Source organism: Eschscholzia californica, unplaced genomic scaffold (genome assembly GCF_041429995.1).
Source record: "Eschscholzia californica isolate CP2 unplaced genomic scaffold, dmEscCali1.0.p SCAF_3, whole genome shotgun sequence".
NCBI classification, from domain to species: domain Eukaryota; kingdom Viridiplantae; phylum Streptophyta; class Magnoliopsida; order Ranunculales; family Papaveraceae; genus Eschscholzia; species Eschscholzia californica.
The window spans coordinates 457215-477874 of record NW_028238420.1 but is presented as its reverse complement, the minus strand read 5'-3'; the positions used below and the strand labels follow the sequence as shown (position 1 = coordinate 477874).

The following is a 20660-nucleotide window of genomic DNA, read 5'->3' as shown; positions in this document are numbered from 1 at the left end:
CCTTCCAACCACCACAAAAATGTAACCTGATCTGGATTTCTTATGATAAAGATATCCAGCAAATCCGCATCGGAGCAACCCATGATCTCTCTATGATTGGTTCTCCTCAAAAGTGTGCATGCATGAGACTTCCAACCACAGACGAGTTTGGGATTGTCTCAGTTTCCTTCTCAAGATTGAACTTCACAAGTTGGAGCAAACTAAACTTGCCGTCATTATTCACTGACGTATCTCCTAGCGAATATTTCTGGATGCCATAGAGAAATTTACGATATAGGCCTTTTGGGAAAGACCAAGAGTGTCCTTAGGGTGATCTTGGTCTATCTGAATACCCAAAACATAAGAAGCATTTCTAAGGTCTTTCATTTTAAATTCACTTGAGAGAAAGCCCTTGGTCTAATGCTACAATCCTATATCAGTGTTCGCTAGTGGAACCACACCTACATATAGTTCTAGGATCATAAATTCACTCCCACTGATCTTGAGATATATGCACTGATCGATGATATTTTCCTCATAGAACTGAAAGAGGAAATACCTCATCAAAATTTTGGTACAATTTATTTGACTTAAAGAATACTTCGTAAAGTCAGGCGAGAATACCTCTTCGAAGTTTAATCCTCCCTTATGAGTAAAGTCATTGACGACTAGACGTGCTTTATGTCTTTCGATGTTACCTTTTGAGCCCTTTTGGTTTCGTGAATTCATTTACAACCAATTGATCTCACCCTTCAGGTGACTCGACAAGATCCTAATGTTAATGTCGTCCATAGACTTCAACTCTCCTTTCATGACCTCAATGCAGTCATCAGATTTTTGAGCTCACTTTGACTTCACTAGGAGAAGTTAAATACTTCAAACCTTAAGTCATAATTGTGCTCATTAAGATAGACAACAAAGTCGTAGTGGATCTCCTAAGTGGTTCCTTAATTCAAGGTCGTTAATGTCAACCATAATCTCTCTAGCTATTCCTCTGTTTCTTTTAGAGGTTCTTTATTAACTAGTACGAGAAAAGGTTGTTCACTAAATGTGAGATTAATTAACATGGTTGTATCTGATTAAAAACTTTAATTCACAGGCTGAACAATAATTGTATCCAAAAAAATTTAGTTATTGTCAGTCGTGACTTTAAGACGAATATTTGCATACTCATCTTCAAACACAATCTCTTTATTTTGATTACTCCCACTGTAATTAACATCCTCGACGAACTTGAGTTCCTTGATAAAAAAAAGGGTTGTTTGAGCGATCAAACTGCTTCCAGTAAAGGTATTCCTAATGCGATGAGTCATTATTGAAGCAGACAAGACAATGTTTGTCATTCCACGATACCTAAGGGAATGAACCCCAAATATCTTTGCCTGACTCCACATTCGCCTTTATGGTGTTTGATTATATATCTTTAATCAATTTAAGTACTACAATCCACAATATTAGAATTTAGAGAAACACTAAATGATCTATTTCAATTTAACAATTAAAACCAAATTTGTCCAAAAGGAAATAGAAATTAGTTCCGTCTGAATGACGGTACATGAAAAGTTTCTTCTAAATTCAAATAACAATCAGTACGTAATTGAACTACAAATAAAACAAACACTGATTGCTTCCAACTGCAAGGTTGTTCTACAGCCCACAAAGATGTATCTTTCACCATCAATCGGCTTTCAATAGTGGAGGCAAACCTTTCTTAGCACGCCAAGCGGCGTATTCATAACACATTTTCTTCACGATACCAGTCCTTTTGCAAAAGAAACAGGAATGCCTGGAATCCAAATTTCTCTTGCCTTTGACTTGTGAAGTTATTGTGTTTGCTATACCTTTATCCTTCTTTTGCTTATCCAACCTTTTTACTCCTGAAGTTGATGCTAGGTGAGCACTTTCTGTCTTTTCCTGGTTAATCTTATCTTCTTCCTGAACACAATGTGCAATGAGCTCGTTCAAGCTCCACTTCTCCTTTTGAGAATTATAGGAGATCTTAAGTGTGTTATACTGAACAGGAAGAGATATGAGGACCAAATGAACAAGTATGTCTTCAGACAATACAAGTCTTAGTTCCCTGAGTTTGGTCACCAGGTTAGACATATTCATAATGTACTCCCGTATGTTCCCCTTACCGTTATACCGCATGGTGACAAGCTTAGATAATGCAGTGCTTGTCTCCACTTTCCCACTCGCTGAAAAGCGATCCGAGAGTTGCTTGAGGAACTCCTTAGCACTCGCCTTAGTCAGTCCACTGCTTATCGAGTCTGGAATTGAGTTTTGCATGATCATCAGGCTCATCCGATCAGATCTCTCCCATTTTTCCATAGCAACCTTCTGTTCAGTAGTACTTAAGTTGGACAGAGGCATTGGGCGATCCATCCTAAGAGCAATGTCAAGATCCATGCAACCAAGCACAGTCATCACGTGCTTCTTCCATTTCTTAAAGTTAATGCCGTTAAGCACCGGAATGTTGTTTATGTTGGCAGATATAGATGATACTAAATACAAAAGACAATAAAACACACATGCTCATATTAGAGTTCAATAAAATCATGCATAAAAATTAGCAATTAACCAAATATTGCAATTTGTGGGCTCATTTCAAGATATCAAGTGTAACATTACTACCTAGTCTTTGGACAGAGATAATAACTTACTAGTGATACTCTCTGATATTGATACGAGATCTGCCAAGTGTTGTGCCTTTCTTTGGACCGACACAATACTCGCATGACACCTAAATATATCACATATCTTAGTCATAAGGCAATTTAAGGCTTCCCTTAGACCTGTCAAAGTAACCTTCCTTTGGGCCGATCACTTCACATGGACTAAGACATGTTTATCTACACCAACTATGGTATTTTACCCGACAGAGGTCACTTTGGCGACATGTCAGTTCAATCCCATAATTAATGGAATAACCATCTAAGTTCTTGACAGAAATTAAAATCATAATATTTTGTGCAAGATTAATCAATAGCCTAACCTTATGTTTAATGATTATTGACATATAATCACTTGATCATGTTTCTTATTACTTATTAAGCATATATCAACATAGATATTATATCCACTAAAGGTTGATAATTCAAAGTACACATATGCATGAAATCATCGTCAAATTACCATAATTAACGATAAACCAAAAATCATATGTGCATTATTTAGTAGTAGAAACATGTTGTGGTGCCTTCAAACACCCAATTAAGGCACTCAACAATAACTCACAATTCATGCATTACAAATAAAACAAGTGCATTGACGTGAGATACATACATTACTCCAAAATGAGTAATTAGAGGTCTACAAGTGCCCAAATATGATGTTGTATGCATCCAAAATTTCTGTTACGAGCACCTAAACTAACTACTAAAGACACCCGAAACGATCAGCACCAGGTGCTACAGGCGCCCGAAAATTATAGGCACCCTACAATTGCTATAGGCACCATGCAAATGCTATAGGCACCCTGCGAATACTATAGGCACCCAACTGGTGCTATTGGCACCCACCAATGCTATATAAGCCCCCTGTTGCTATAGGCACCGACCCAAATACTATATACACCCTAGTTCCTCTAGGCATCCTCGGTAATTGCTATGGGCGCCCACACTAGAAACTATTATATTTATTGCCCGATATATATGTATGATAACGTTTAATACCTCCAGTATCTAAAGCAATTGTAATGGTATCAAAATTTCTCTAAACAAATTTGATTTAGTGAAAAAACCATGTTAGGAGGAATTAATTGATACCCATAATTAATTGATACCCATGTTAGGAGGAATTAAATGGAATGGAGAAATAGAAATCTAATCAATATTTCTCTGACCCAAGATAGTTGAACCCAAAATAGTTGACAGAATCTTAAAAAAAAAAAAAAAAAAATTATACTAACCAATATTTACTCTGTAAACAACCTAATCAGAGAAATAAAATTTAAAATTGGTTATATATAATCTATCTAAAATATCTGTTAACTAATGAAACATTCAACGCATAACTGATGGGAGAGGAAATTAAGGAAATAATAACTACTTATATTTTATCTCTCCCAACAGAAACCTAAGAAGATAATCCAACAGAGAATTCAAAAGAATAACATCTACCAAAATATCTCTCAACTACCCAAATATTCAAACAGAGAGATTAGGGGAGAGGAGTAGGGGGCAAATAACTAAGATCTCTATTATTCCTCTCTAACCAACCGAATCACAGAAGATAGCATTCAAGATCTTTATAATTTAAAATAAAGGTAGTTACTGATATTCTTTAAATCTCCCAAATATTTGCAGAAACTAATAGATTTAGGGATAATCTAAAAGCAAAACAGTTTCTTAGGAAATAATTTAAACATCACAAACATAGTGAACATAACAGATAAAACCATCTCAAAATTCATACAAATAGTGGCTCTGATACCACTTGATGGAAAAATTCATTACTTATGCATATAAATAACAAAATACAAGTAATGAAATTAAACCAAGGTCTCTATTTGATGAATTAAAGAGATGTAAAAGGTTTCAGGAGGTACTTACCCGAATCCATAGCTTGAAGATACATTAGATTTCCTTGTTACCCCTAAGATCCGGACAAAATCTTCTAAACCTTGAGAATGGACGTTGTTTCTGATTTCTCAAAAATGGGAGTTGGGAAAATCACGTCTCTCTCTTATGGTTTAGGGATTTGCCCTGAATAATATGGGAATTGCCTAGGTAGTTACTAGCAGTTACCCAAGTAATTATTAAAGAGCCCATTATTCTTTGATAATTACTTTTGAGGGCTCTACACATGACATATTGCTAATACGCTCCCCACACTTCAAACTGATATTTTATGGTCCATAATGTATAAATTAATTAGATCACATTTTGGGACCCTTAAGTGAAATAACATGTATTATGTAATTAATACATATATTAGTCCACATTAGTCAGTAGTATTAAAAATACTAACAATATATTGATCATCTCTTGTTAACAATGTTATGATATCTAACCAGTATCCTTTGACGCCATGAAAAAATTCATTCAAGCTTGTTGTAGCATAGCCCTGGATTCATTTAGTAATATATGCAATATATTTTGATCAGAACAGTTGAGAAAGAACCAAAAGACACAACCACTCGTGAAAAACTCTAAAATTTGCTCACTAACATATTTTCTTCATGACACCGATATTTACTTGTGGGTTACGTAGAGCATATTTTTATCAACTAAATCTGTGTGATAATATGCATGACAGATAAAATACAGTTACTGTTGATTATTACAAACTTTCTACAAACTTTGAGTAGATCGAAATATAGTTCATGTCGAAAGACTCGAATTAATTCAATACATGAATAGACTCACTATGTTTGATGATTTTGTTTAAGTACAGTACTGAATAAAGTACAAACAAGGGAGTAATTTTTGGTCAGTGGCATGTTCACATGTTTGAAATTTTGATTTAACGGATACACACCCCTTCATAACTCTCAGTCTCACTGATTCGTATGTTATTTCAATATTTCATTTGAAGTACACTTGAAAATATTATTTTTGAAGTGCCTCTTCAAATCAGTACTTTTATCCACATTGTTACTGCTCTCCTACATGGGAATATAGAGAAAAAGCTTACAGGTTTTGTATGGGAGTTCAGAAAGGGAGATTTTCATCACTGGGTTGATCCTTTTAATCATTTGGGTTGAACTTCAAGAAGCACATAAAATCAAGGAAGGATTTGCATCTTGAGGATAATTTTCTTTGGTGGTTGATCCTCCCTTCCGGACATGTGTTAACATTCTCCATGTTACTATAATTTTGGAGTACTGATGTGAACATGGTTGAGATAAGTCTACAATTGGGAACTGCTCTAAGCAAAATGTTGCCCATAGCCTAGTTAAAGTCGAGATGGGGCAATAATATTAAACAAACTTGGAATTAAATAAAGAACATGGAAATGGGACAATAATTTATAGTCAGCAACTTACTTTACGAAGAGAGAAATAACAACATCAACTATGCGAAAGATTTATCAATGTAGGAAAGAAACAAGACGCTATTATGCTCTCAATTTGTTTGTTCTTACTTGAACAAATGAAACTCGAAACAGAAGAGAGGGAATTATGACCTATACGGGGATGAGACAGGAAATCCTGGGTTTAGTTCTTGCCATCCTGGAGGGCATGGAGGACATACCAAAATCGTATTCGTTTTCTTACGGAAATAACAGTACTACGGGGGGGGGGGGGGGGGTTCATTTAATTTTGGTTTTCATATGCTCTCCAATTTATTTGGTGGATTTGCTAATAATTGGGACCCCTTTGTAAGTTCTGCTCTCAATCTGGATTCAAAACATTCCCCCACCGGCTACATTAATTCCATTTCTCTTAAGGAAGAAATAGTAGACAAATGGATCGCATATATTGTCATCCTATACAAATATTTGAATCTGGGGTTTGGAGGAAATGGCAGGTCACTTGAAGGATGCATACAGAGAAGTTCTCCAAGAGAACAGAAAGGAAAAAAAAATAGAGTAGTAAATTTGCATATTCCCATCTTTTCAAGTCACTTATCTCAATTTATCAAATATCTAAATCTCTACAATGTACCGTCTTATTTGACTCTGACTTATGTGTCTTTCAGGACAAAAGAACGAGGAAGACGATTGGGCATGGTAATCTTTACGACGATCTCTATTTTCTTCGCACGGAGCGTCCAGTTTTTTCAATTACTAGTTTAGATCATAGTCCTAGTAGTGTTTCATCTAATTTATGGCATTGGCGTCTTGGCCACCCATCTATGTCTCGTCTTCAATATTTTATTTCTCGCATTTCATGTATGAATTCTATTAATATTAATAATAAAGTACCGCGCGATGTTTGTCCTCGTTCTAAGCAAACCCGTTTACCGTTTCCGTCTCATAATTCTACTTCCGCTCATCCTTTTGATTTAATTCATGCCGATGTTTGGGGTCATTTTCCGGTTCCCTCAACTACCGGATGTCATTATTTTCTCACCTTTGTAGACAATTTCTCTCGTTGTACTTGGATATTCCTCATGTGTTCAAAATCCGACATATTCACAATTATACCAAATTTTTTTAATTACGTCTCCACCCAATTTAATACTAAAATCAAAGTATTTTGTTCAGACAACGGTACTGAATTCATGAAAATTCTCTACAATCTTGGTTCCTTTCTAAAGGAGTTATTCACCAAAGAAGTTGTACCCATACACCTCAACAAAATGGGGTGGTGGAAAGAAAACATCGCCACATTCTTGAAGTGGCTCGTTCGATCCGTTTACAAGCTCATCTTTCTCTCTCTTTTTGGGGAGAGTGTGCCTTAACTGCAGTTTATTTAATCAACAAACTGTCTACTCCAATCCTTCGTGGCCTTTCCCCCCATGAAGTCTTAATGGGCTCTCCACCCGATCTTTCATACTTACGTGTGTTTGGGTGTCTTTGTTATTCCCGTATACCGTTAGTCAAAACAAAAATGGACCCTCGTGCCTCTGCCGGAATATTTCTTGGTTACCCTAATGGTCAAAAGGGATACTGTATATATGATCTTCATTCTCGCCGGATTTACACATCCCGAGATGTTGTATTTCATGAAACGCGATTCCCGATGGCTCGGCCACTCGCCTCCCTCTCCCCGTCAACCGATTCACTTCGTCACTTCATCTCCATTCCGGACGATGGTTCCTTCACATTTCCGGTTATCCCGCCTTCGGCCTCCACGCCGATTCCCGATCCAAGCCCCCCGATCGGCCAACTGACAAAGGTGACTCCATCACCTCCTTCGTCGGATCCTACGGAGGTGCCTACAGCACCACCCGATTCACCTCCCTTCGCTCACAGCGATGCTTCATCGGCTTCACCGGAAGCTCCTCTCGCGGTCGCCGATCCATCTCCCATCATCGTTGAACGACCTACCCGCCAACATCGTCCACCAAGTCACTTAAAGGACTATGTTTGTTCCGCTCCATCCGTCAACATCAAGTATCCAATCGAGAACTATTTTTTTATCAATTCATTCTCCACGTCTCATCAAATTTTCCTCTCTTCCGTCCTATCCACGGTTGAACCTAATTCTTTCACTCAAGCCATGAAATCTCCTTATTGGCGAGAGGCTATGTCCAAAGAAATCTTCGCTTTGGAAGCTAACAATACATGGTCCATTGTTCCCCTTCCCCCGGGAAAACACCCAATTGGTTGCAAATGGGTATATAAGGCCAAATTCAAGTCCGATGGTTTTATCGAGCATTTTAAAGCTCCTCTTGTCGCCAAAGGCTACACTCAAGTTGAAAAGGTTTAGACTATACCGATACATTTGCCCCGGTAGCTAAGCTAGCAACTGTTTGTGTCTTCCTTTCTATCGCGACCATCAAAGGTTGGTCACTCCACCAACTTGATGGCACTAACGCCTTCTTTCAGGGTGATTTGAATGAAGAGATCTATATGAAACTTCCTCCCGGATTCTCGACTCAGGGGGAGTCCAAAGTCTGTCGTCTCCAAAAATCACTTTATGGCCTTAAACAGGCATCTAGACAATGGTTCTCCAAATTTTCCTCAGTCCTCTTAGATAAAGGCTTCTCTCAATCCAAGAGTGATTATTCTCTATTCACATATTCTTCGAATTCCACTCAAATATTCGTTCTCGTCTACGTCGACGACATCCTCATTACAGGTAATAACAATGTTGCCATTTCCCAACTCAAGTCCTTCCTTGATCATACTTTCTCCCTCAAAGATTTTGGACGATTACAATACTTCCTCGGTATCGAGGTTTCACGTTCTTCCAAAGGCATATTTCTTGGTCAACGCAAATACGCCCTTGACATTATCAAAGATTCCGGACTCACCGCTTCTCGTCCCTCGGACTTTCCTATGGAGTAAAATTACGTCTAAGTCCCATTGATGGAGTTCCTTTAAAAGATCCTTCCGTCTACCGTCGACTGATCGGTCGACTCATCTACCTCACCGTTACACGGCCCGATATCACCTATGCGGTCAATAATTTGAGTCAATTCATACAGACTCCAAGTCAAATCCACTTAGATGCTGCTCATCGTGTGGTCCGTTATCTCAAAGGTTCTCTCAACAACGGAATTTTTCTATTCCCTGACAGATCTCTTTACATCACGGGTTACTGTGATTCTGATTGGACTGGTTGCCCATCTACTCGCCGTTCTACTACCGGCTACTTTACAATGCTTGGTTCTAGTCCATTATCATGGAAATCCAAGAAGCAACATACGGTTGCCAAATCATCTGCCGAAGCAGAATATCGCGCTCTCGTTGTCCTCACTTGTGAGCTCCAATGGCTCAAATATCTCTTACTCGAGTTTGGAATCGACCATTCTAGCCCGATGACAACTTACTATGACAATCGGGCAGCCCTCCACATTGCAGACAATCCGGTCTTCCATGAACGCACCAAACACATCGAAATAGACTGCCACATCGTTCGTGAGAAGATCAAACATAATGTAATTGCCACACGCTTCACATCTTCAGACAATTAGCTTGCCGACATTTTCACCAAACCTTTAGGAGCTGACTCGTTCAAGAATACTATTGGCAAGTTGGGCATTACTTCGATTACTGCTCCAACTTGACGGGAAGTATTAGGGGATACCGCCCCAAGTCCACTCGGCCAACCGAGTGGCCTGCCTTGTGTACATAATGGAAACTTCTATGTTGTATATCTTTAGTATAGAAACAATATATCTAGAATAGGAAACCCTATATTCATTGTATTCCTATATATACTACTTGTGTAAACTTCAATTATTATCAATACAAAGAGAATAACTGTTAACTGTAATCAACTACCTCTTTATACTTGATATTTTCCATCTCTATCTCACTCCTCCACCCGATTTCTCTATCTCTCTCTCTCGGCTTCCAACAGAGTTCGGTTCTTTCTCTCCCTCTCAATCAATCTCACGATCTCTCTATCTCTCGGCCTCATTTGAGATCAACATCTTCAGAGGTTAATACCTCTTCACAGTATCCCTTACCCGCAACAACCCTCTGTATCAACTATCAAGCTATTATGCCACAACATCAACATGGTGTCTAATGTAAGAGGGGTTATTATTTATGGTGATATATAAATAATGTACGCATATATATGAGTTACAATGTTGATTTCCAAATAATGAGATTAGCAATTTTGATATTTTGGTGGTTGAGACTCAAGGGAAATGTGGAATATGTTACTCACTCTATATCTGCTAATATTGTGCAAAAGACTTAAAGGATCAAATTGTGGTCCAAATACTCAACAAATATCTACTAAGATAGAGAAACAATGAATTGAGGGTTGTTTGTCTAGAGATAGAGTCTTAGTACACTGGTGCTTAACTTGGTTCACGCCTAATAAGGCATTTGAGTAGAATAAGGTTGAAATATCTTGATTATTTTTTAAATTCGAAGAGGACAATGCACTTGTTTGGTTGATTGCAAATTCAAACTAAGTCAGTAATGAACTCATTATTTCAAATTGTGGGGGGTCTTGTGAAGGTAAGATGTGTCACGTATGGTAAGGTTTCTCTCACAGAAATTGTGGATCAAGAAATTCAGATTGTGGCATTGTATAAGGACATATATGTCTCTGCCCCGAAATTCTCGTGGAGGAGAATAAAAATATCAAGTGGGACAAATTTATTTTAGTTTTCTCCCTTTGGTTTCATGAAAACTTAGCTTTTGTCATGATGTGGGGGAAGGGTAGAGCTATGATATCTCATAGTCGTCTTCACATTGAACGTGGGGGTTTAATCTCTAAAAAATGGTTTCATAAACTATTTTAGTGAAATAATATCAATACAAGGGGTTGTAGAACAAAGGTAGCTCTATGTGCTCAAAATTCTTATTAGTAAGACTATAAGAATACTTCAAGTGATATGATTAAGAGGAAGAACTCTTAATTAGATTAAAGCCGATCGACTTGAATGTAAAGCGTAACGATTTGAGATTAGGGTGGCCGACCTAATATCAAAAAGAAGTTGTAGTAAACATTGTTTTACATGATCTCTGAAGAATCTCTGATCACACTACACGCCTCATCATTCTATAAAAAATAGAAAAATGAGATTTAATCACTTGAAAAGTTAAGAAAAAATGTCCTTTAATAATATAAATAGAGCCTCCAAATGATATGGTGACAGCTGTGGGATAAGATATATATCGAAGCTTATGACATGGTGTATAAGATATATACCTTGATGAGTTACGGACTAAAAACACTTAAAGAATATCCAATTCGTTTAAGTGAATATGTATTTCAAATGGAACGGATAAAATGAGAAAACTCAATTCGTTAGAGGATATTCGAAAACGAGATGGTAATATAACCATTAAACAATTGCTCTAAGTTGAGAGTTTGAAATAAATGCGCATGTAAGTGACAACCTAACCTGATTTAATTATATAGTATAGGTGTGTCAAAAGAGCAATTGTCATCAAGGGGAATGGGATTATAGCCTAAAGTAAATGAGTAAAGTCATAACGGAAACCCAACCTAGTTGACTGGAGATCCCAAGATCTAGGTTCAATGGGAAACTGAAGTTATATACTGACTCGCCAGTAACACTGAAAGAGACTTATCTCTTACCCATTCCTAGGATGAATCAGTGTTGCATGTAATAAAAAAGGATAAGGTTATCTTTTAATGATTCCTATAGTTTAGAATTAATTTTTCTAAGTGGGGTATAACAAGATATACCTTTAATAAGAGATCACATATATGAGTGTGAACTGGTGCCGATTCCGTGAGAAGGTCGTACCGACTTCTCTAAAGCGCTCATAAAACCCGAGAATGTTCAAGGCCGAAATGAACACAACCGAGAACGGAAGGTTACAAGGAGTGTCATGTGTGATAGCTACTGCATCGGTTTACAATTCATAGGACCCAGTTCAAGACATAGTTCACTAAGGTCCTTGTAAACCCGATATATATTCACTACGGAAGATTCAAAGCCAAAAACTATCTTTCCCGATGCATGGTATCTCCTGTTATGCTCTCATATGCATGTATATTTATTTGTCTGTCATCTATTTGTATGTCGTCTGTCTTTTGTTGGTAATTTCACTCATGTGGGGGATTGGTTGAATTATTTAATAAACAATTTTTGTTTGAGTAAAATTATATCAATAGGTACTTGTGAAAAGTCACAAGTTATGGGTAGTCACAACCCAATGGAGAGGCATTTTGTAGAGTCATGGCTAACTCTATAAATACTCTAATTTGGTTTCTTTTTCAAATAAGTTTTTTAGACAACTTTTAGTATATTTTAAAGACAATAGTTGAGTCGTCTAGAGTCGTGTTTGAGAGCATAGTAACTCGATAGTTCGATGGAGCATATAGAATTGTAGTGCTTCTTTCTATATGACGTGATCGTTGTATCTTGGGAGACAAATGTTCGTAGACCGTTAGCACCATTGCGAGGACATGATTGTCTTAAGGAAAGAGTGACCACTCGCCTCGATCAAACAAGATAAGTTTTTTATTTTTATATTTATATAATCTTATGGTGTTATATGATTAGTTGTCAAGAACCGAATCCATAACCCCGAAAATAACACTATTTGAAGAGAAGATCAATAAGGGAATTAAACCAGATGAAATCACATATGGTTTAATGGTTGATGCTTATTGTAAAGAAGGGAAATTTACGGAAGCGTTTAAATTGCGAGACGAGATACTGGTGAAGGGAATCCAAGTGAACAACACTGTGTATGATGCACATATAGATGTACTGTCTGACAAGAAAGAGTTTTCTGAAGCTATGAGATTGCTAAACAAAATGGGAGAACGAAGGCTTCAGCCAACTCTTACCAAGTGTAGAGATCTCATTTTTAGTTGTCAACGAGCAGGCAATTTGGAGGAGTATAATGATATATTCAGTATAATGATGAAATTGTTTTACTAATTAGTTTAATTGTCCTTCTCGAATACACAATTCGATAATGATTTTGCTCGACAAATTATATAATCAAGTAAGCAGAATAACAAGTAATAGTTTTATGACCGAGTCGAGTATTGAATACTCTCTTCTTAAGACGTTATTCGTCCCACAATGGTGTTAAGCCGGGTTTTACATACGAATCGTCTCCCAGGATAAAACAGTTTTAACTTCTTGAAACGCAGCACTTCGTTCTTCAAGAAACTTCGAACCAAATAAGTAGAGAACTCTCTTAACTTCTTAGACTTCTAATGCATACTCTAAACTTAGAAAACTAATTGATTTTTTTTCTATCTAAAATGAAACAGTAACTATGTATATATAGAGATATTGGTGACTATATGGAGAGACATAATCCTAGGGATGTGTCTCTCCTAATTTTAATTCAACCAAGGCAATGGTTCAACCAACCAACAATCCCCCACATGAATTAAAATTTATTCTATATGAAGACTATGCAAACTGACAATGCATACAGACTAAGAGAGTTCATATGGAAGTTGTTGCATTGGGAGAGGTGGCTTTTGGCTTTGAACCTTCCTTAGTGTATGACTACCAGACTTGCTAATTGATTAGTGAACATAATGTCTTGAACTATTCAATTTTCGTAGTAAGTCGATACAATAGCCAACACACAACTTCTTCCGTACATATTTGATTCATTGGTTGTGTCCTTTTCGGCCCTGGACAACTCCTAGATTCATGAGTGTTTTAGAGAATTCCGCCTTAAGACATTCTCATAAAACCGGCATCAGTTCTACACTCACATAGGTGATGTCCTATGAGGAGTACCCTGACGTACCCCACTTGTTTACTCAAGAATATAGGCATCATTAAAAGCATCGCTTATCCTATCACCTAAAAGGCAACACTGATACTTAGGAATTGGTAAGATAATGACTCTTTTAGTTTACTGGCGAGTATTTCACATTTATGTTGTCCCTTTTGAACCTAGATCTTGGGATCTCCAGTCAACTAGGTTGGGTTTCTATTGCGATCTACTCATTTACTTTAGGCTTTAAGCCCATTCCCCTTGATAGTTTGTACATTTGCTCTTTCGATGACCCCTTTGTAAACGGATCCGCTTGGTTATCCTTTGCTTTTATATAATCAATTGTTATAATTCCACTTGAGAGCAAATGTTTAATGGTATTGTGTCTTCGACGTATGTGTCGAGATTTTCCGTTATACATTTTATTATTTGCCTTGCCAATTGTCGATTTACCATCGCAATGTATTTTAATAGCAGGCACCGGTTTTGGCAAAATTGGAATATCCTCTAGAAAATTACGAAGTCATTCAGCTTCTTCTCCAGCTTTTTCTAAAGCAATAAACTCTGACTCCATGGTTGATCTTGTTATGCAAGTTTGTTTTGAGGATTTCCATGAAACTGATGCACCACCTATAGTAAAAACATATCCACTTGTGGATTTAGAATCGTTTGTATCTGAGATCCAATTTGCATCACTATACCCTTCAAGAACTGCAGGGTATTTAGTAAAATGTAACCCATACTCCTTTGTCTATCTTAAATATCGAAGGACTCTTATTAGAGCACTTCAGTGGTTTGTACTAGGATTACTCGTAAACCTACTCAATTTACTTACTGAATACGCAATATCAGGTCGTGTACAATTCATTAAATACATCAAACTACCAATTATGCGAGAGTATTCTAATTTGTTAGAACTATTTCCCGTATTTTTAGTTAGATGTAGACTAAGGTCTACAGGAGTTTTAACAACCTGATTATCATTTTTGTTGAACTTCTCTACAATTTTCTCAATATAATGTGATTGAGATAAAACTATTCCGTTGGAAGTTCTACAAATCTTGATTCCAAGAATTAAGTCTGCTTGACCCAGATCTTTTATATCAAATACTTTTGATAGCATTTTCTTCGTAGATTTGATCATATCTAAATTGCTACCCATTATTAACATGTCGTCTACATACAAACATAGAATTATAACTCTGTTAGTAGTAGATTTAGTGTAGACACATTTATCACACTCGTTAATACTAAAATTATTTGACAACATGGCTTTGTCGAATTTTTCATGCCACTGTTTTGGTGCTTGTTTTAGCCCATACAGTGACCTCACTAATTTACAAACTTTATTTTCTTGACCGGGTACAATAAACCCTTCCGGTTGTTCCATATAGATCTCTTCTTCTAATTCACCATTCAAGAAAGCAGTTTTAACATTCATTTGATGTATCTCTAAATTATATAGAGATGCTATAGCAATTAACACCCGAATCGATGTTATTCTCGTAACTGGAGAATACGTATCAAAATAGTCTAATCCTTCTTTTTGTTTAAATCCTTTTGCGACAAGTCTTGCTTTGTACTTGTCTATAGAACCATCCGTTTTTAATTTTCTCTTAAAACTCCATTTATAACCCAATGGTTTACACCCCGGTGGAAGATCTACTAACTCCCATGTGTGGTTCTGAAGGATAGACACAATTTCGTTATTTACGGCCTCTTTCCAAAATTGAGATTCAGGAGAAGACATTGTTTCTTTGTATGTTTGCGGTTCTTGTTCTAACAAGTATGTGAGGAAATCAGGACCGTATGTTTTGGCAATTTTTTGTCTCTTGCCTCTTCGGGTTCCTCTTTATTTTCTCCTGCTTGTGGTTCTTGAACCACATTCTCTTTATCATTTTAGTTTGTATTTTCATTGTTACTAATATTCTCAAATTTCCTCTTTTGAGAACTTTTCTCATCATCTAATTTACATGGAAATATGTCCTCAAAAAATGTTGCATTTCTTGATTCGATTACCGTATTAACATGTAAGTCTTGAATTTCAGATTTATGTATGAGAAATCGGTATGCACTACTATTATGTGCATATCCTATGAAAATACAATCTATAGTTTTTGGTCCAATTTTGACCTTCTTTGGTGTAGGAATCGTCACTTTTGCTAAACACCCCCACACTTTGAGATATTTATAAGAAAGTTTTTTTCCTTTCCATAACTCATAAGGAGTTTTATCCTTTTTCCTATGAGGCAATTTGTTCAAAATATAGTTTGCTGAAAGCAATGCTTCCCCCCACAAATTTTGGGATAATCCAGAACTTATAAATAATGCATTCATCATTTCTTTTAAAGTTCAATTTTTTTCTTTCAGTTTCTTTTAAAGTTCAATTTTTTTCTTTCAGCGACTCCATTTTGCTGAGGCGAATAAGGAGTCGTTGTTTGATGGATGATACCACTTTCGGCACAAATATCAGCAAATGGTGATTCATGTTCACCACCTCTATCACTTCGTAAAGTTTTGATCTTTTTTTTATCCAGTTGATTCTCAACTTTACTCTTATATATTTTAAATTTTTCTACGGCTTCATCTTTACTTCTTAACAAGTAAACATGACAATATCTAGTACTATCATCTATAAACGTGATGAAGTATCACTATGTATCAGTGCTAACGGTTCTGTGTCTCTTTCAACTGAACGGAAAGACGACTTAGTCATTTTAGGTTCGACACAAACTTCATATTTATGATTGGGATTTAAATCGAATTTAGGTATAAGGTCCATGTTAATTAATCTTCTTAAAGAATCGTAATTAACATGTCCTAACCTCTCATGCCACTTAATACAAGAATCAACAATATAAGCGGAATTATTAATTTTATTAATCTTAGGAATAACAGTCATTACATTCATCTTGAACATACCTTCACTTAAATACCCTTTTCCCACGTACATCCCATTCTTAGTAAGAATAAAATTATCAGATTCAAATACAAGTTTAAAACCATTCTTACATAATAAAGAACCAGAAACTAAATTCTTTCGGATGTCGAGTACATGAAGTACATTTTTCAGAGTTACTTCCTTGCCCGATGTGAATTTGAGTACGACTGTCCCGTTACCTTCAACTTTGGATGTTGCCGAATTTCCCATAAATAAAGGTTCAGCATTTTCTACCTTTTTATAAGATGAGAATACTCCTTTATCTTAACAAATATGACGAGTAGCACCAGTGTCTACCCACCATTCTCTTGGATTGTTAACCAAGTTTACTTCAGAAATAACGGCACATAAATTAATTCTTTGACACCATCAGACAAGTTATCTATCACTTTGTCTTCCATCTTTCTTTTCTTCAAATTTTTCTTCCAAGTTTTGGAGCGACAATTTTTGGCAAGATGTCCTTTCTTGTTGCAATTGTAACAAGTACCTTTGAACTTCTTAGAGTTCCCGTGATATTTTTCTTTACCGGAAAATTTCCTTTTCTTTTTCAGCCTCCCTTCAACCACATTTACTTTTGAGATTTCAGAAGGCTTCTTATTCTTTTTCTCAACAAGTCTACTATCTTCTTTAACTCTCAATTTTAAAATCAAGTCTTTCAAGTCAATTTCCTTGAGTTTATGCTTAAGGTAATTTGTAAAGTCTTTCCAAGATGGTGGCAAATTTTCAATGATTGCTCCCACTTGAAATGACTCACTAATCACCAATTTTTCTGCCTTTAATTCTTGTAAAATTAATTGGAATTCTTGAACTTGGTTAATGACGGTTTTAAGGTCTGTCATCTTGAAATCCAAGAACCTTCCTATGATGAATTTTTTCACTCCGACAGTTTTAGACTTATACTTATTCTCTAATGATTCCCAAAATTCTTTTGCCATTTTTATCGGACTATAAACGTTGTATAAAGAATTATCGAGACCATTAAGAATGTAATTTTTGCAAAGAAAATCGGAATGCTTCCAAGCGTCTACTGCAACCACATTTTCAAAATCCGACCCATCTTCTTTGAGAGTGGGTGCCTCTTTGTATAAGAGCCTTGCAAGATTGAGAATGGTCAAATAGAATATCATCTCCTGTTGCCATCTCTTATAATTGACGCCAGTAAACTTCTCAGGTTTTTCTCCATGAGAAACATGCGTTGGAGGGACAGGAACATTGTTTCCAGTATTACTTGTCATTTGTCTGTTGAATACACAATTCACAGACTAATAAGAATATGATAATAAACTGTATATTTTTTCTTGATTGTATACCGTCTTGATGATAAACAATAAGTAATCGATTCAAATCACAATATAAATGTAACACTTACAAACATTAACCAGATGTGATAAGAATACAAAAGACAATGTTTAGATGATCAGGAAAACAACAGAATGTTTTATTCTTCAAAATAGATTATGAGTCTAACACAAACAGGATGATGCTTCTATTCAATCTATCTTATATAATTTAATGTAGTATAACTATTTAATAAAACTCATGCAAGTTTACAATAGTTCTAACAGATAAACACAAGTAGAGAGGGAGAATTAAATATTTATATGACTAATGAAGGAACACTTGTATATACTGACGAGCAAAATCCGACTTGGTCTAAGTTTCCAAGACTAACCGGTTAACAGAGTAGTCAAAATCTCATAAATTCACGTAAACAGAGTAGCCAAAATACATCCAAGAGCCAACAGATGTCTTGACTTTAGTGACTAATGAGTTCAAAGTTATTCCACTGAAAACTAATCAAACAGATTGCAAATGCCAGTCTAACTATCGTTCAAGGAATTGAGTCACAATTAAAGATTCCTAATAAGGAGGCAGAGAAGGTATACCAATTTATTTTTCTCTCTGTATTCAATACTAACTATAAGGCCGAAAAGGTTAGACACGATACAACACTTGACGAGCGAAATCTGACATATGGAATAACGTCTTAAGATTGTTTTACTAATTAGTTTAATTGTCCTTCTCGAATACACAATTCAATAATGATTCTGCTCGACAAATTATATAATCAACTAAGTAGAATAACAAGTAGTAGTTTTATGACCGAGTCGAGTATTGGATACTCTCTCCTTAAGACGTTATTCGTTCCGCAATGGTGCTAAGCCGGGTTGTATATACGAATCGTCTCCCAGGATAAAACAGTCTTACCTTCTTGAAACGCAGCACTTCGTTCTTCAAGAAACTTCGAACCAAATAAGTAGAGAACTCTCTTAACTTCTTAGACTTCTAATGCATACTCTAAACTCAGAAAACTAATTGATTTTTTTTCTATCTAAAATGAAACAGTAACTATGTACATATAGAGATATTGGTGACTCTATAGAGAGACATAATCCTAAGGATGTGTCTCTCCTAATTTTAATTCAACCAAGGCAATGGTTCAACCAACCAACCGAAATTTGGATGGGTTCTCAGCACAACTAGCGTAAGCGGGTTTCTTAATGGGTACACAAATGGTGTGATCGCGGAGGATTCAACACACTTTCTTTAAGAAAATAGCATTTGAAGTGTCGGGGTATGAGGAGCAACTTAAAAGGTATGACAGTGTCTCAGTCAAGTGTAATTTGGAGCACAAAGATTCAAAAATCGGGTGATAGAGATCGAGATCAAGAATGAGAAGATATATGTTTCTGGTGATGAGGAGACACCAGGTAAGCTGAAATCGAGACAGGTGTGACTTCAGACACGGAGAAGGCAGAAGGTAAAGGAATATTCAGTTATTACTTTCAGTCTGTTTAAGTAGTTTTATGCATCAGTTAAATCGTTTTTTGTAGCTTAAGCTAATAGATACTTGTATTTCTCAGGTTCTATATATTCGATGTTTGATATCTGAGCAAGCAGGAAAGAAAATGCTGGTGGTTCCACTAGAAAGCTTGCTCGGGATCATCGTAAGTATAACTGAATACCTGCTTAAGTTGCATCTCAAATATTAACATCATCATCATCCTAATTATATGTGGTGATAGCTATTGGAATCGGAGCCAATTTTGGCTCGACCCGACTCATCAAATTCAGAAACCGAACGCGCCATTGCGTTCGTCTCGTCGAGCTCTTAAATTTAGAGCAAAGAATTACTCGAATCCGATTCCGGATGAATGAGAAATTCGAGTTTGAAGTTTGGGTGAAAAAACGGTTAAGTCAGGGTCTGAAACGTCAAACGGGACAAGTTAGATCAGGGGTCGTTTGAGCGAATACCACGCGCATCCAAATCTGTGGGCACATTTCGGTATTGATCTGACGGTGGGCGTTCCACCCGAGATTTTCACCCAGATCCGACGTCCCAGATTATAACCGACTTCAACAATCAGTTATACTTCCTGTTTGGTCCCTAATTCCGAACAGATATGTCTTTTAACCCAACAGACACTATGCATCCATTCAACTCCTATATAAACCAACCAAATCCACTCCAATTTTCAATCAATTCATTCTCTTCTCTTCTTCTCTTCCCTTCTAACAATTAGAGGTTCTGGTTAGCCTAGAATATCTAATTAAAGAAGTATTTTCTAGAGGTTCTGGATAGACTAGAATATCTAGAAAAGGAAGAAAGAAGTTCTTCATAGGTCGTCTAGAACATCAATTCAATTCATTCTCTTCTTCTCTTCCCTTCTAACAATTAGAGGTTCTGGTTAGCCTAGAATATCTAATTAAAGAAGTATTTTCTAGAGGTTCTGGATAGACTAGAATATCTGGAAAAGGAAGAAAGAAGTCTCGAGTGAAATCTGAATTTCCAAAGCATCTAGAAGATCATCCGCATCAGTCAAAGAGCTCATAATACTGACAAAGGTTCGCCCGCTTTCAGAATATAGAAGTACCATCTTAAAATTCTGAAAGGTTAGTCGTTGTATCCCGAAGGCATTCACCCTAACGTTTGGTACTGTTACGGGGGTGTAAAATGTCTTAAGGAAAGAGAATTTATTCTTGCCTCGACTAC

The 20660-nt window shown here is 36.4% G+C and overlaps 2 protein-coding genes and 1 pseudogene across 2 annotated transcripts in view; 2 read left to right on the top strand and 1 right to left on the bottom strand.

Annotated features, from left to right (window-relative positions):
* Window positions 1-19217, top strand: part of LOC147547416 (uncharacterized) — a 37518-nt pseudogene extending 18301 nt beyond the window's left edge.
* The window catches only part of LOC147547415 (putative pentatricopeptide repeat-containing protein At2g01510), a 60267-nt gene extending 40805 nt beyond the window's left edge, over window positions 1-19462 (bottom strand). Inside the window, exon 1 of the mRNA XM_086665540.1 lies at window positions 19120-19462. The gene's annotated coding sequence lies outside the window, so the exon portion shown is untranslated. The remainder of the gene's footprint in view (window positions 1-19119) is intronic.
* LOC147547414 (uncharacterized) overlaps window positions 1-20660 on the top strand; it is a 74101-nt gene that overhangs the window by 36000 nt on the left and 17441 nt on the right. The gene's annotated exons all lie outside the window — the stretch shown is intronic.